Here is a 15,977-nt window from a genome sequence, read left to right on the forward strand (position 1 = left end):
TATATATATAGTGAACTCTTGGTAACTCAAAGTTCAACGAGAAAAAATAAAATTCGAATTATTAAACATTTCGAGGTATCAAAATCCTGCAATTAAGTTTTATGGAGTATGAAGGAGAATTTCGAGATACCTAAAGGCGGCCGTCGTGTAAGGATATTATCGTTCCAAACATATTTTTATTTAATACTGCATGGTAATAATATCAGTGGCACGTAATATCTATACCACCAACAATACCTACGCGTTTATTGTCAGAGAGCTTTTTATATTAATGTTTAGGGAATTTCAGCTATAAAACTCGAGGGGAAAAATTCACCCAATTAAAAGTCAAAATAATAAATTATACACGACGATATAGCTTAAGCACAAACATACCTACCCACACATATCTAATACGTCTGTACCCGAAGGCCATATTTTACTTTCGGGAATAATATAATTTAGTTATAAATATGCGATGATGAACAAAGAGTGTCTGATTTTTCATCGGCAGCGGTGTACAACGTGTGTTGCAGTTAAATCGTGTATCATATTATGTTATGATAGCGATTTTATCGACATTTAATTTCAAAATGCCACAAAGCTTTTAATGAAATGATTATGCATTTAAAACGAATTAATATTATTTTGACATTAAACCATATACACGAAAATTTTTTTTTTCAAATTTCTTAAAATAATGAAATAGTATGAAATATAAGTTGAGCACCCGGCTCACAGTAAATTCCACCTCAGACGTCACGGCAAATGTGGTATTTTATAACAATAGAAATTGTACTAATTTGTAAGTATGTATTTATACACAATAGTTTTTTATCATAGTTGCTTATTGTATTTTTCATTAATAACCTTAGAGGTTCGTCATAACACGACGTACCTATTTTACCACGAGTTTTTAGTGCCAATAAATACACTTACTTATGGATAAAAGTTTAAAAAAAAGTCGAATTAGGCTTTGAATTGTAAAATAAATATTAAACATATTTCAAAACAAATATGATGTCATTTTCTCAAAAAAATTATTTTCTTTTGATCCCGTAATAGTTGGCGAAATCAGTATAATAGCCCGATAGCCGATATGCGTCAACATAAAATAAATATCATTTGAATTTTAAAATATGTTTTCGTGCTCTCTAATCATGAAACCATTTGTAAAATACTTTGGATATTTGAGTTGTTTTGAATTTTACTTCGAATTTCGTCGAAACCGTCTACATCATTGATATTAAACCCCTTCGAAAAACTTCGGTGAAACCACGCGCCCTCCCAGGCCCTAACGACAATGCATGTACATAATATTTTTATTATCTATGATTTTTTTTTTTCTTCTACAATTTAACTCCGCTGGCCAACTGCGTTTTTGCGGTCGCCTCGTCCGCCTCGGTCATGTCCACACGTAACTCCGTCACGTCGTGCAACCCCGTAACCTCACTCTCTCGCACTTACACCCACCTACACGTACCCACCCCGATACACTAACAAGCACCTACTCTCACCTACACGTACGTATACACACGGACTAACACTCGTGCGCGGGTGAGAGGAGACACGCGCGCACGCGTTCGAATACGCCGCCGCCGGCGGCTCGGAAACGGTTTCCATGCGGCGACTGCGGCGCTGCTCATTGCTCCTGTCCCTGCGAATCGCTCTCTCACCGCGACGTTTCGCGGTGAACATTTCGGACGGACTCTGTTGCATGCGGGTCTCGGAGAAGAGTCATTTTCACCCGCTGCCACCGCCGCCGCAATCGCGTCCCCGTAATCGTAAAACGTTTTTTTAGAAATTTTTTTTTTCGTTTCGTTTTTATTTTTTAGATCGCTCGTGGTTTTTCGATATATATTTATTTTTATTTTTTTATTCTCACACGTTTCCAATTATTCTGACGAGCGACCCCGTCCCCTGCCACTTTCCACCGAATGCTTCAAAATATTCCGTTCTTTTTATACTATGCATATCGCATAAACGCCATCCGTCGTCTCGTCTCCGAAGATCGGTTCAGACTCGCACGATTGTTTTGGGTAAGTCCATACACACGCACGCACACACTACTCATTGTATTTATTACGTTTCATTCGTCACAGCAACTAATTTATTGTTATCGTCCACATGTACAACTGTATGATTTTTAACACAATAATGTGCTCATGAGCATTTAACGTATCTCTAAGAGATATTTATACGGTTTTGACATCGAGTAAATTGTTGTTATGCACGTCATCTGCAGACGATAGTTACGATTAAGTCGAAAAATCGTGTACGATATATACCTATTATTAGTTCGCTATCACATTAACACGTACAAAATTAATCGGTTTGTTAAATGCATATTATGTGTATCTCTCTTACCACTGTAAATGTTTTGCGTGCATAGAACGGATGATACTAAATATTAATTACTAGTCGATAGACTATTAATTGAACTATAATACAAAATAAGTAGGTCTATAACAATATTGACTATAAAGACAAAATTCGCGGTAGCCACTAAGGTTCGTTGGATTTATTAATGTTTCATCAATTTAAAAACTATATATTTATACATTTAATATAATATAAACTTTTTATTTATTACTTTGAATTAAGTAATATTTTATTTCTATAAATCAGCTGGATGAAATTATTGTATAGTTATTCAAACAGAAAATATTCTAAAATAATTTTTTTCCGAAAACTATCAATTTAAAAATTCCCAAATAAAACTTAAAATTAGCATAAATTAATTTAAAATTTTTAAGAAATAGTAATATTATAGTTATAACTAAATGTGTTTTTTCGATACTTAAACTATAATATTGGTTTTTAAAATATTGAATAATATACAAAAAGGCCTTTAAACCTATCAATCATATAGGATTTTGATCTCTTTTAATTTTATTAATACATTTAATTTTAAACGTCAAAATACCTATTATATATTGAAGTGTGTAGTTTTATAATATAACAAAATTAAATTTTGAATAATGATATAATCATTTTCAAGTTGATTGTATATTATTTGAGATATTTAATTCATATTCTGATTAATCAATATAAAATGTTAAAATATTGTTACTGACAAATATATAGAGATTATTTTTTTTAGTTTTACATATTATTAGATGTAAACAATTATTTTTTCAAATTAAACTACTTTATTAACATTTATTTACACTTATTAAAACTACCATGGCGACCCATAGTAGTATTTATTTTGTAAAAGTTACAAGTTTGAATTGAATAAATTGCTATTATTCTAATTGCACTATCACCAGATCAACAAGAAAATTTATTATAATAATTAACTTGGTCTTTTTTAATAAACTATTAAAAATGTATTTTTTTAATGTGATTATAATATATAAAAATTAAAACATTAGATTATAAGCATAATAACTTAAAATATTCATTATCCAAAGAAAATTTGTATAATTATATATTTTTTTAAATCAATTATCTAAGTAATTATAATTTTTAGGTTTACTTTGAAATAAAAAGATAAAAATAGAAATAATGTGATTAGTATAAACATGTGTGGCAAAAATTAACCCTTGAATACAACTTTAATCTTTTGTAAAAGTGAAATTATAACTTTTATTGAAATTATTTAAAAATATTTTATTCAAAACAAAATTCTATCGATATATTTATAAGCTTGAAAAGTTTTAAAAACATCGTATAATAAATTTGCTTGGAAAAAAATATTAATAATTTATCAAAAACATAAAAATAGTTAAGACCATTATTTTCTATACTTAATCAATAATTTATAAATTGTGTATTAAAAATAATATAGGATTACCTACTAAATATCTATGCTTTTAAGTAAACGATATTTGTTCATTATTTAATACGGCGTATGAATATTGAATAGGTAAAGTACATTCAGATAGAATAATCTTAATATTATTATTATTACATTCTAACGTTTATTTTATATAATAAAATTGTACACATGTGTCACATAAATATATTTTCTTTATTTTTATGTACATAAATAAAATATACGAAACTATAAAAATTATAATACTAAGTAGGAGAGTAGTATATATGTTTTTTTTAATTATATACAAACATATTATTATAAAAAGTTTGTACAGAATTAACAGTTTAAATTACTCTTACGAGATGTTTAGAAAAAAATAAGTTTTCAATAGAGCGTTTAAATGTAAAATCATTTACGTTATTGATATAACCGAAATATGTAGGTATATTTATAGATAACCAAAGAATTCCCTCGGTTTTCATAAAATGTAAAATACGCCGATCTAAAAACATAATATACTTGAACTAGAAGTTTCGAGAAAAAAAACCATAGGTATAACTTTTTATTTTATGGGTTTCAATTTTTTTTTTCTCATTTATATATTTTGAGTTTTTACTCTGAACGTAATACATTCTATACATACAATATACATATCATTTGACGTCTTGAACTTGTTATACCATGCAACCTTTAGGTTTCAGGGTTTTATTACTTTTCAGCGAAAAAAAAACAAAAACACAAAAACAAAACTATAGTGAAAAAAAAACTTATACATTTTTAGTTGGGCGTTTCATGAAAACCGAATGTATAATATTATAAAATAAGCTTTTTAATCCTTTCAAACGTAAAATGTCCGCGTGTTTTTAATTAAGTGTCCGTCGTATATCACGAAAAAAAATAAAATCCATCCCTTTTTCAGCATAATGTAGAATTTGACGATACTGTACACGGCGGCGATATACAAACATACATGCATGCATCTCTCTACAGATACACAATATAAACATAATAGTATATTGAGCGTAATCGTTGGCGATTATACGCAGCGTCCGATTAAAATATACTATACATATACGTTATGTACTGGAACTCCATCACGTTCATCTCGGTTGTCGGTAACCACCTCAAGTAACACTACCGCTACCGTAACACGTGTATTTCCGGGTTGTATACGCACGTACATTTTGCAGGAAAAACTTAGTGGTTCAAATTACGACCGTATAATACTGTTGTCGGTCCAATCACGACGACACTTCGACCGTATTTCATTTATTATACACTACAGTAGACCAGTTATTCTAAAGCCTTTTCAAAGTTCAGACAAACTTAAGTATTATTATTATTTTCGGTGAAAGCTAAAATTATTTTTCTGTTTTACTCACGGGTGTAGGTGACCCCGCGGTCTTCAATAATCCTTAACTCTCCACCTTCTAAAGGCTTATAAGTCCCAAGTTTAAAATCAGCTAATGTAAACGACTTGAACACTATTATATGTTTTAAACGAATCATTTTTTATACTATACAAAATTATCTACTTAATATAATATATAAGACACAATATATCAACATTTTATATCGATATAATTTTTTAAGTTGTTTACTCTTTTGTATGTCAAAGTGTATTTTTTATTTCATATCTAGAACAGAATATTATTTGAAGTATTTTGATCTATAAAAATCAGATTTTGGATAATTAGTTTTCTTTACTTTCAGTTTTTAAAATAATAAGTGTCTTATGTTTTATATACCACTCAGTATATGTTAATCAAAGAACTGTGATATACAAATTATAATTGCATTCGGTAAGCAATACCTTAAAGTTTTTTTTTTTTTTTTTTTTAGCTTTTAGTATATAACTATAATAGTTCAACAAACCATACCTTAAAGTTATACGACGTTATTGTGTTGTGATCACATTTTAATAACATAATTATTGTATAATTTGACAAAATATAGTATAAAACAGAGAGATTTACTAAACATGCTCACACCCAGTTCTCTTCAATTGTATATTTATTTAATTATAACTATTTTTGTTATTTTTGAGTATAATACTCAAGTACCATCACATTGATCTATGTTTTGATATTATATAATATTGTGATGTATCACTTTTTTTTAAATATACTTTATTTCCTCGTTAATGGTTAATCATATAATATTTTTGAAAACTTTCTCTACCTAATTTTAAGTTGAATGAGTTGTAATTGATGTACTTAATATTATGATAATAAACTTTGTTTTGTTTAGTCTATTGCTTTTAACAAACTATACTTAGATATTTATATTTATTACTATATTTTGAATGTGCTACAGTCATAATATCTTTCTAAAAATCCTATACCTAATTAATTACTATTCATAGAACATCGATGAATATGAAACTGTATAATAACTTATATTTTAACAAGTTCGTAATTCTAATTTTCTAATTTGAAAAATTTGTATCAATTTGTAATAATAACAATATTTAAGTATCGTAATTAAAAATTTCAAAAATGAAATATAAAGAAATACACGACTATAAAATACATTGAGGTGAGCATGCTTGGTAAATCATTCTGTATATTCTGTTTTAATTTGATTTGATTTTTACGATATAGTACCATTTAAAAACAGAGATTGTTCATAATTGATCGTTGCGTGAGCTTAGTTAATTTGAATACAAAATATTACCCATTGAACTTATAAAAACGCATGCTAGCCTTTAGGTAAACAAATATATAAACAAAAAGCAATTTTTACTGGGAAAGCTTTTTTTAACGTACCTACAGCGGTTGTGCGGAGTGATGGTCATCTCCTACCGTTATGCTCGCTTGAACGGTTTAAATAAATCGAAAATACCCATCGACTTATTATTAAAAAAAAAAAGACCATGCTCGATGGATGTCGCTCGGTACTTCAAATCCAAAAAAGGTAAAAATGGTATATATATTTACAATGCACATGCAACGGCTGAGTACAAACTTAACGGCTGTCGTATCCTCGATCACTTTGACGAAAAAAACGGAGTCTGCAGCAATAAAAAAAAAAAAAAATCAAACATCCTCATTAGCAATACTTAAAAGTTTCTGCCACCGATAAGAGACGAGCGCTGAATCTTAGTCTACTTGGACGTTTTCACCGACGCGAGGACGACTTTCGAGCAAACGACGTTACGTAATATATAATAAGAGGTAACTGACGGTTTGGCTGTAATAATATGACATTATAGATAGTATATATTTGTCACATACCACGCCATTATTATTAGCGTCCGGCAAAATTCAATTTGTCCAGAAATCCGTCAACTCCCGTGAAAAGTAAAAGGTTTTTGAAGAAATCAAGAAATGATTCTGTGAACGGATTCGCGCGTTTAGTCGGCAGTGCGTACATTGTCCCAGAGTCAGACGTGCTTCAATCTTAACACTTCATTACCTCGATACGAATTTATTACTGCCGGGAAATCGCGTCGTTATCACCGCCACCGAACTCGCGAAAACACGGCCATGCGTGTACCAGCGTGTACCAGCCGCAAAACCATATAGAATATAATATTGTAGTAAGGTACGTTCAATTTCACCGGTTTTTAGCGAAACCTTTCCGGGGAGGAGCGGGTGATCGGCGATGCGGTGGCAGGGGTGCGACCGTTTTCCTGACAGACGTTACACGCCGACCGACCGGCTGTCGTTCCGTCAAAATCTCCGGATCCGCCGCAGTACCGCAAAATCCGCACACCCACACGCCCACCAACCATCCCACCACATGGATGCACACGCATAAGCACAGACCCACACACATTTACATCCACGATACGAACGCATCCACCTCCATAATCCGCTACCTCCACTTATCTTTGTGAACGCGTAACATTTGCGGTACCGCATAATATATTATATATATATAATATATATGATCAGCCTCCTTGTCTCGCCGTTGTCCGTTGCGACTTTTCAGTCGCCATATTCGCGTCAGCCATACGTGTTCGCATCACGCGATACGCCGCGCCACCGCCAAAATACGACCTGCACGCGCGTTATTCTCGACGGCGGTCGGTTGACTGTCACACGCGCGCGCACGCACACTCACGCACATACGTTCACGAACCATACACTTACATTAATCAATATTTTTATTTTTCTCTTTCCCATATTTCATTATTACCTTTGTTTTTTGTCTTCATTTTTTTTTTTTTTTCGTTATTGACGGTGTGTTTTCATTTTAAGCGCAGTTTTATAGTGGCCCGTTTTGATGATATATTATTATGTATTATGTGTTTCTTTAAATCCGCGTGAAATTTGTTTACGAGACAGATAACACACACGAAAACAACGATAATCGCTCGTGCCGAATGCACTAACACAGTAATATATTACAATATAAAATCACAACGTATTAAATTTGCAGACACATTTTTGTCCGCCTGTCGAAACTAATCCATTACACTTGAAAACGTCACTGCGCTGTAGTGTATATTATATCCGTAATATCATTAATTAATTGTTTGTACAAATGAGATACTCCATGCTCGCTCACGCGCTTTACTGATTGACTAACAGGATGATTAAATAAGGAAACATTTATAGAAAAGTCAAATAATTCACTTCTGTAGTAGCAGTAGTATTTTATTGGACGTGCCTAAGACGGTCGAGCGTGCAACCAACGTTATAGCGAATCTAAATTGTATTTGTGTTATAATTAAAATTGCCAACGGCAAAATTTTGTAGAGAAAAATGATAATTCCGTGACAATGTATTTATGGAAATATAAATATATATATATATATATATAATTCAATAAAGCGCAATGTTTCTCAAAAGGAGATTAATAAATTTTAAAAAAAGTCACAACAATAATAATTAACGTATAATAATTATTAAATTGATTATAACGCAGGTACAGACTATAGAGGAATAATTGTAGTCCTTACAATTTATTATTTTAAATTCATTTTAACATATTATACTGAAAATTGTTTAACCTAAAATACATTTAGTTATTCGTCCCAGTCATATTGCTGACTTGACTACGACTATGACTTGAATATATGACTTGTTTTCTCTTTATAAATATACTACGCAAAATATTTTATTCAAAAGTATTTTTAGATATACATAACTAATAATGGCATTAGTTCTTATCAAACTGTAAATATTATCAGAGTTCATCGTTTTTTGTCTTAATTTAAAACAAAATCTAGGATTTTATAATATACTCAATAATAAATAAAAAACACATATAAACGTTATAATATACTTCTATTATTTTCTATGAATTTCCTTATTAATATGTCATGTTCTTTTTTTTGTCAATTTTATTTATTCTACGTATTTTTTTATTAACTATGTAATGTTTTAAAATAGTTTTTACTTGTATGCGTATATTAAACTGTACAAATACATCATTATCATCTAAGATACCTTTCGTAATATAATTTAACAATAATATACTCAGAAAAATAGATTAAAATAAAATATAGTTATATTTCTATTCATGAAAATTATTTTTTATGCATACATATTACACACATAAAATCACAATATTATTAAGAATGTTCATAAAAAAAAATATTTTTGTATTCTCGCGAATAATTTCATAGATTTAATAAAACAAATATTGTTCTAAATACATTATTATAATGCATTTAATAAAGATAATTTAAATTTCAAATCTGTTGCATACTTATATGTAAATTCGATATGAATATTATTTTAAGCCTGGTTATAAGTTTTACATTTAAATATTAATCAATACATATATTTGCTAGATAAAACAAAAAAAAAAATGGAATTTTATAGTAACATGAGCATAACAAAAAAATTTAAGCTTTTATAGATAACATATTCATTATTTATGTTACATAAAATTTAGAAAATATTTCGGTTACCTAAATCGTCTAAAAATAAAAACAAAAATAACATATTATTCTGATAACTTATGAATTTTTTGTATTTTAGTAGATAATACCTCTTGTATTATGTTTGCTATTAACATTTTTTTTTTTTTTTTTTTATGCATATTTTAACGGTATTATGCAATAATAAATATACCTCCACGCACACCAAACTTCTTATATATAAAATTCTCCTCAAAACAATATGGACGTACGGTCTGCAGCTATGGGGTAGTGCAAAAAAAAAAACGTTAACAAAATACAAGCATTCCAAAACATTGCTCTAAGGAAATTAACAAATGCATCTCCTTACGTCTCAAATTTTTCCCTTCATTCAAACCTAAAACTAAAAACAATAGCTGAGGAATTCAAATGTTTCTATAAAAGATTCCACAACCACCTAAGCACTCATTCTATTGGCTTCTGCTACCATACCAATTAACCCCCCCCCCCCCAAGACGCCTAAGGCGCAAGTGGTGTCGTGATTTTTTATATTAAAAAAAAAAAAAAAAAATTATTAAGTAAATAATTAATAACCATAAAAAGTGTCATCAATAGCTCCTTTTATCAAACTATTTCATGTGAATGTATTTTTAGCATATATTCTTATTTTATTAATAATACAGATTGTATATTAGGTACTTGTAAAAATAAAAATAAAAAGGCATATTTTAAACTCAAGTATTAATAATTAATAATGGACATTATGAACAAATTTATAATTTAGTTTATAAAGTTGATAAAAAAATTCAAACCCATTTAATATTTCAATTATTTAAATCATAAATTATTTTTTCATTTAATTCATGTCATCTGTCTGATTTCTGGTATTATTCACATAATGCACTTTAGAAGTTCCTATTAAAACATTTAATAAAAATGTAATTAATCGTATTTCTAAAATCCATTTCAGGTCACAGGACCTAAAAAATAATTTATCTAATCTTAAAATTATTTTCTTTTATGATAGGTTTTTGCATTTTATAATAATTTCAATTTATGTTCTTAAAATGAATATAAGTCAAATCAAGTGTAAAATAAAAATGAATATATCATAATGAACCTATATTATAATATTATATTATATTACTAACATGCCAAATAGTTGTAATTATCCGCCTATATTAGCGTATCCTAGGTCTACTTTAACCTGTATGTACCAAGTCTAGATATATTAGAAATAATTAAATTTCCCTTAGCTGGGGTAAAATGTGCATAATAATATCTTTAAAAGCACAAAGATGTCTTTGAATTTTCCAGAGATTAGATAAAATTTGGGGACTTCTTAGTTATATTTGAGGTTTCTATAAGAATTTTATGTACTGATTAATAACATTTAATAAGAGCACAAGACATCTAACTGTCCAAAATCTGATAAATCCATCTAGCTGCCAGTCTAACTTAAATGTAAATTCAATTTTACATGATAATGATTAATGATAAAATAAATTTTGATCGACTTCCCATATCCTAATAATATTATAATTAACTGACGAACTCTAGCCTAGAATTTTAGTGGCCCATTTATTTATTACATAAATCAACCCATCCATTCACGATAATTGCTGATCACGCTTTTACGCGGAAGGTACAACCTGTATTATAGTTATTAATGAGTACTCATCATCATTATAACGTGTATCATACGGGTGTTAACTTATTAACTGGATCTTAAATCTATACTTAAATCTGTACTTTAAGCATTTTATTTTATAACTAAACAGTAAATTATTTCTATCGATTCCATAAACATAAAATATATAATAAATGAATTAATAACAAGAAAGTATCAAAAATATTTAATTATATATAAGTAGTTTTACGTTAAATTAGAGTTTGATTAATTATAATTAAAGAGAAAAATGTTATTAAAATATGAGTCTGGATAAATATATTATGACATCGTTCGTTACAACTTATAAACAATAATATGAGTCAATAAATAAATATTATACAAGCAATACATATGTGTAATAACTATAATATAGAATTCAGTAATCGTAGAATGCAATATTTCTGTTGGAAACGACCAAGTCATTTGTTTATAAACACTTATAGATGAATACAAATTCTTTACTAGGTACATCCAATATACATCCATAATATTAAACTTTAATGCTAAATGTTATATTGTTATACCATAAGATACTTTTATTCTTGGCAAATGAAAATAAACCTTATCTCAACACAACGCCGCAGCTAACCTTTAGTATATTATTATTATCGATACAAATTTTTAGCGAAATCTCTACTTGCCTACTGTACAAATATACCGTTATCTTTTGTGAGCCTCGGGAGTAGAACTACAGTTCGAAACACTGCGCCAATCACGACCGATAATTAGACAAAGGATTTACTCGAATGAAATTACATTTATGTCACCATGGTCCGTCACTATGTATTTGTTTCGCAAAGCGTCGAATAATGCGGTGAGTAGCAGCGCTGTTTTCTTTTATTCAAAGACAATAACGATTTTAGAAACTTTTCCGTTTACGAACACCATAGCGGTTTTCTCCACTGAAAATAAAAATAAAATAAAACGCAACTCGGCACCATTCTAACATAATATAATCCGTAAAAACTCCCAATGTAAACATAATACCAAAAACTAAATGAGACAAAGTCTACACCTGTTTTCATAATTTTTCGACTTATTTAAAATCTAAAATAAAAAATTGAATAACAATTGCTTCACTTTATATTTCTTTATATTTTTTCTTTATTACCATCAATAATACCCCGTATCTAACAATAGTATAATTTTAGAGCGCAATAATTTGATTATAAAATATTTATTTATTTATGTTTGGGAAGCGGAATAAAAATACATCAACCTCAACTTTTAATACTTAAATCAACTTTGTATTTAAAAAGAAACCTTTTTAAATTTTATTCATAATTTATAATTAATTTTTCTATCGATGAAAAGTAATTATAACATTATCATACCTTGGTATACGTAGAAATATAAAATTTGAATGAACATAAAATAATGAACTTTTTATGTAATAATAAAAAGGTTACAATTATTGAAAATAGTATTTTTTTTATTTTTTTTATTTTTTGACTAAAAGAGATAGAAGACTACAAAGTATTCCTATAAAATATTAAAACAATTAATATTTTTAAATGATACATTTTTGTGAAAAAGATAAAAGTACCTGTATTGCTTTAAAATTAAATTAATAACTTGAAATAGAATGCATTTTAATTTATTCGATATATTATACTACATAGAATAATGAAAAAAAATCTTCAACTTGTTTAATAAAAGCTTTAACATTAATCAACAACATTAAATTTCAATAATGTGTATCCAAATACAAAGAATAAAATAAAATAATAATAAAAAAAAATATGAAATATTACAACAGAAGTATGGAAAACTACAGGGATATTTCTACAATAGATTAATTATGTTCAATAAATATTATATTTTTATTAAAAAAAAAGTAATACAGAGTTTAATTTTTAAACAATACTACTATATTACGTTACAATATAACAGTCTATTAGAATACGTTTTATATTTACGACTACCGTTGGACCTAACAGTAAAATATTTAAATATGTTTAGTTTAATAAATTTAGTTTAAACTACATTAGGGTGTAATATCATCAATATTTACGTAAAATATTAGGAGCAAAATTATTTTATTATTTCGTAAACAATATTTAAAATATTTAAACTTAAGATGATATCAAGTAAAATATAATAAACTAGGCATTGAAATTTTAAATTTAGATGCAGTTTGAATTTATGTAATATTCTTAACTTAATAAAAATAAACAACTAGTAATCAGTCATCGCAGTATAACGTATAAATAAATGATGGATCAGAGTGAGATTTCTATTTCAATAAACATTTAAAATTAAAACGTTATTGAAACTGACGTATATTCGTAATTTATTAAAGAATTAAAAAATATAGTAATGTACCGTACAAAAACATGGTTCGATAAAAATAAGTAATGTTTACTTGTTAACTTTACTTAGAACATTATATAAACCTATAAGGAATACAAGTATAATATAAACAATTAAATGATAGAACTGTGTTCGAGAATCATATTTTTAGAAGTACGCAAACATCGAGTAAACACTTCACATATATGTAGACCATTGGAATCTTGGATTACATATTGAGGATATACTTTTTTTTTCATTTTCTTCAGCTTTTATTTCTTCTTCTTTTGACTAACTTTTCCAACCGCATTTTCGTATTCGACAAAAACGTGTCCAGCATTATAAAGAAGTACACGCATCCTCGGAGACATGCGAATGACGGCGGTACAAAAATACTACGACTCAGAAATAAAAGAAATTTGTATGGAAAAAAAACAAATCGTGCAACTACAAACGCATTACGTGTATATGACAGCCAACAATTAGATTTGCTTATTCTTTTGCTTCGTAACGTTTTGTTTGTATCCCATTTTTTTTTTCAATATTTATATTCCATGAATATTTTTCTCCTCGTGACATTATTTTAATATTACAAAAAAATTCATTTACTATTTGTACACAATTAATTATAACATTCGTTGCTGAATCAAATAAACCAACTACTGACTTTCTGAAATCAATTGAGATATATTTAAATTAATATACTCTATATGTTAAAGTTTTTAAAGTAAGACACTGATTCTGTTCAGTCAAGTTTCTGTGTATAATTATTCATGAGTCTACCGCAGAATACGACCAATAATAATTATTACCATAACTATAAGCCTGACGCCAACTATATTATCATATCAAATTTTAAATTATTAAATCGGTGAACTCGTATTTAAACAGTAGTACAACATCATGTCACAAATACTAACTTTTACATGAGATAAGCAGAAATGAAGACGAATTTTAATTATACTTTATGTAATTTTATAGTTTTCTATTTTAATAAAATTTTGTATTATAAAAAAATTACCTTAAACGATGGTTTATTTTTATTCTATATTTGTTTTAATATTTATTAGCTATACTATAACAGTTTTAATAGCTATTACTCAAAACTCGATTCTACTACATAGTGGTTTTTTTTGTATGATAAAGTGTGATAAAGAAATTAAACGTTTCCGTGGTAATTTACATATTTTGCAGTCTATTATAATCCGACTAGGATTGCAGTCAATAATACATAAACTTCGATTTTCCTCTCTCCAACTTCTCATTCAAAACATCTATGGGTGGCATTTACAAACTCTTTTATCATTTCTTTATTCGCTTTTAAAATTTCCATTAATTTTCCGAAATATTTATACGTTGCGCTATCGCTAAGTATCGCAAAGTATATAATACCTGAATAAACGAATGCGCATATAATACCCTGCGGCCTGTTTAGAACCTATCACGCCGACAGAATAATAATAATAATATTGTGGTGCCGACGGCCACTGCTTTGATGTAACTGATCAAAATTATTCATCACAGAATAAGTAGGAATCGTTGTAGCGTTATTGGACACTTGCGTAATCGATTTACGGCTTTATTTCTAGAGCGCGCGTATTATTATAATATATACACACAGTTGCTCCATATAAATTTTATATAAAACACGCAAACGCAAAATATTAATAATAATGCATACCATGCTCATGATTGTCTTTAATGATATGAAATGGTTGAAATATTTTTAATTTAAATTTTCATCACAAAATATTATATAGCGTACCAACATGCTATGAAAAAAAATTTTAGTGCAAATCTTATAGGTAGTATTATTAGTGCATACACGTCGTCAAATCAGATTTTATAAAAACTCAGCTGCTACAGTGTACGTGAATAATGTTCTCGAATCTGTACATATAACATTGTATACACGCAGAATAGTATGTCTGTACAAAAGCAATTCGTCGGATGTTCAAGTGGTTTGGATGTAAATAATATATTCTAAATCGAACCGTATTTAAAACGCGACCGCAATAAAAAAAAAGCAGCTTTTCTCTGGAATACAAATTAAAATTCTCAGCAAACCGTTTTCTCTACGACAATTGAAATTAATTTTCATCCATTCATACGGTCTATGGTTAGACACGTTGCAATCGTCAACTGCGATGAAATAAATAAAAATAAAAAACAAAACAAAAACGCACATTTATTCGAGCGTTATAAATGATTTATTTTCTCCGCGGCGAAATTGAATTGTATTTTTGCAAACAATAGTAACTTATTGTCTGTTGATTATTTCAAACTGCGTATGCATTTTGAAAATACATAGTATTTTTTGTATATAATATAAACAAAAGTATTACATTATTATTATCACTATTTTTAAATTGAAAATACAAATATGTTGTATGTATATTTAAAAAAATTGGTAAGTTATAACCGAAGATGTAAGTATATGTTTCGATACAGATAGA

At 28.2% G+C, this 15,977-nt stretch overlaps 1 protein-coding gene across 2 annotated transcripts in view; it reads left to right on the plus strand.

The window, feature by feature from the left end:
• Positions 1-1,650: 1,650 nt before the first annotated feature.
• The window catches only part of LOC112598172 (muscarinic acetylcholine receptor M2), an 81,422-nt gene continuing 67,095 nt past the window's right edge, over positions 1,651-15,977 (plus strand). For both annotated transcript variants that reach the window (XM_025344553.1, XM_025344554.1), the window contains exon 1: positions 1,651-2,018. The gene's annotated coding sequence lies outside the window, so the exon portion shown is untranslated. The remainder of the gene's footprint in view (positions 2,019-15,977) is intronic.

This window comes from Melanaphis sacchari, unplaced genomic scaffold, assembly GCF_002803265.2.
Source record: "Melanaphis sacchari strain LSU unplaced genomic scaffold, SCAv2.0 Contig45_pilon_pilon, whole genome shotgun sequence".
NCBI classification, from domain to species: Eukaryota; Metazoa; Arthropoda; class Insecta; order Hemiptera; family Aphididae; genus Melanaphis; species Melanaphis sacchari.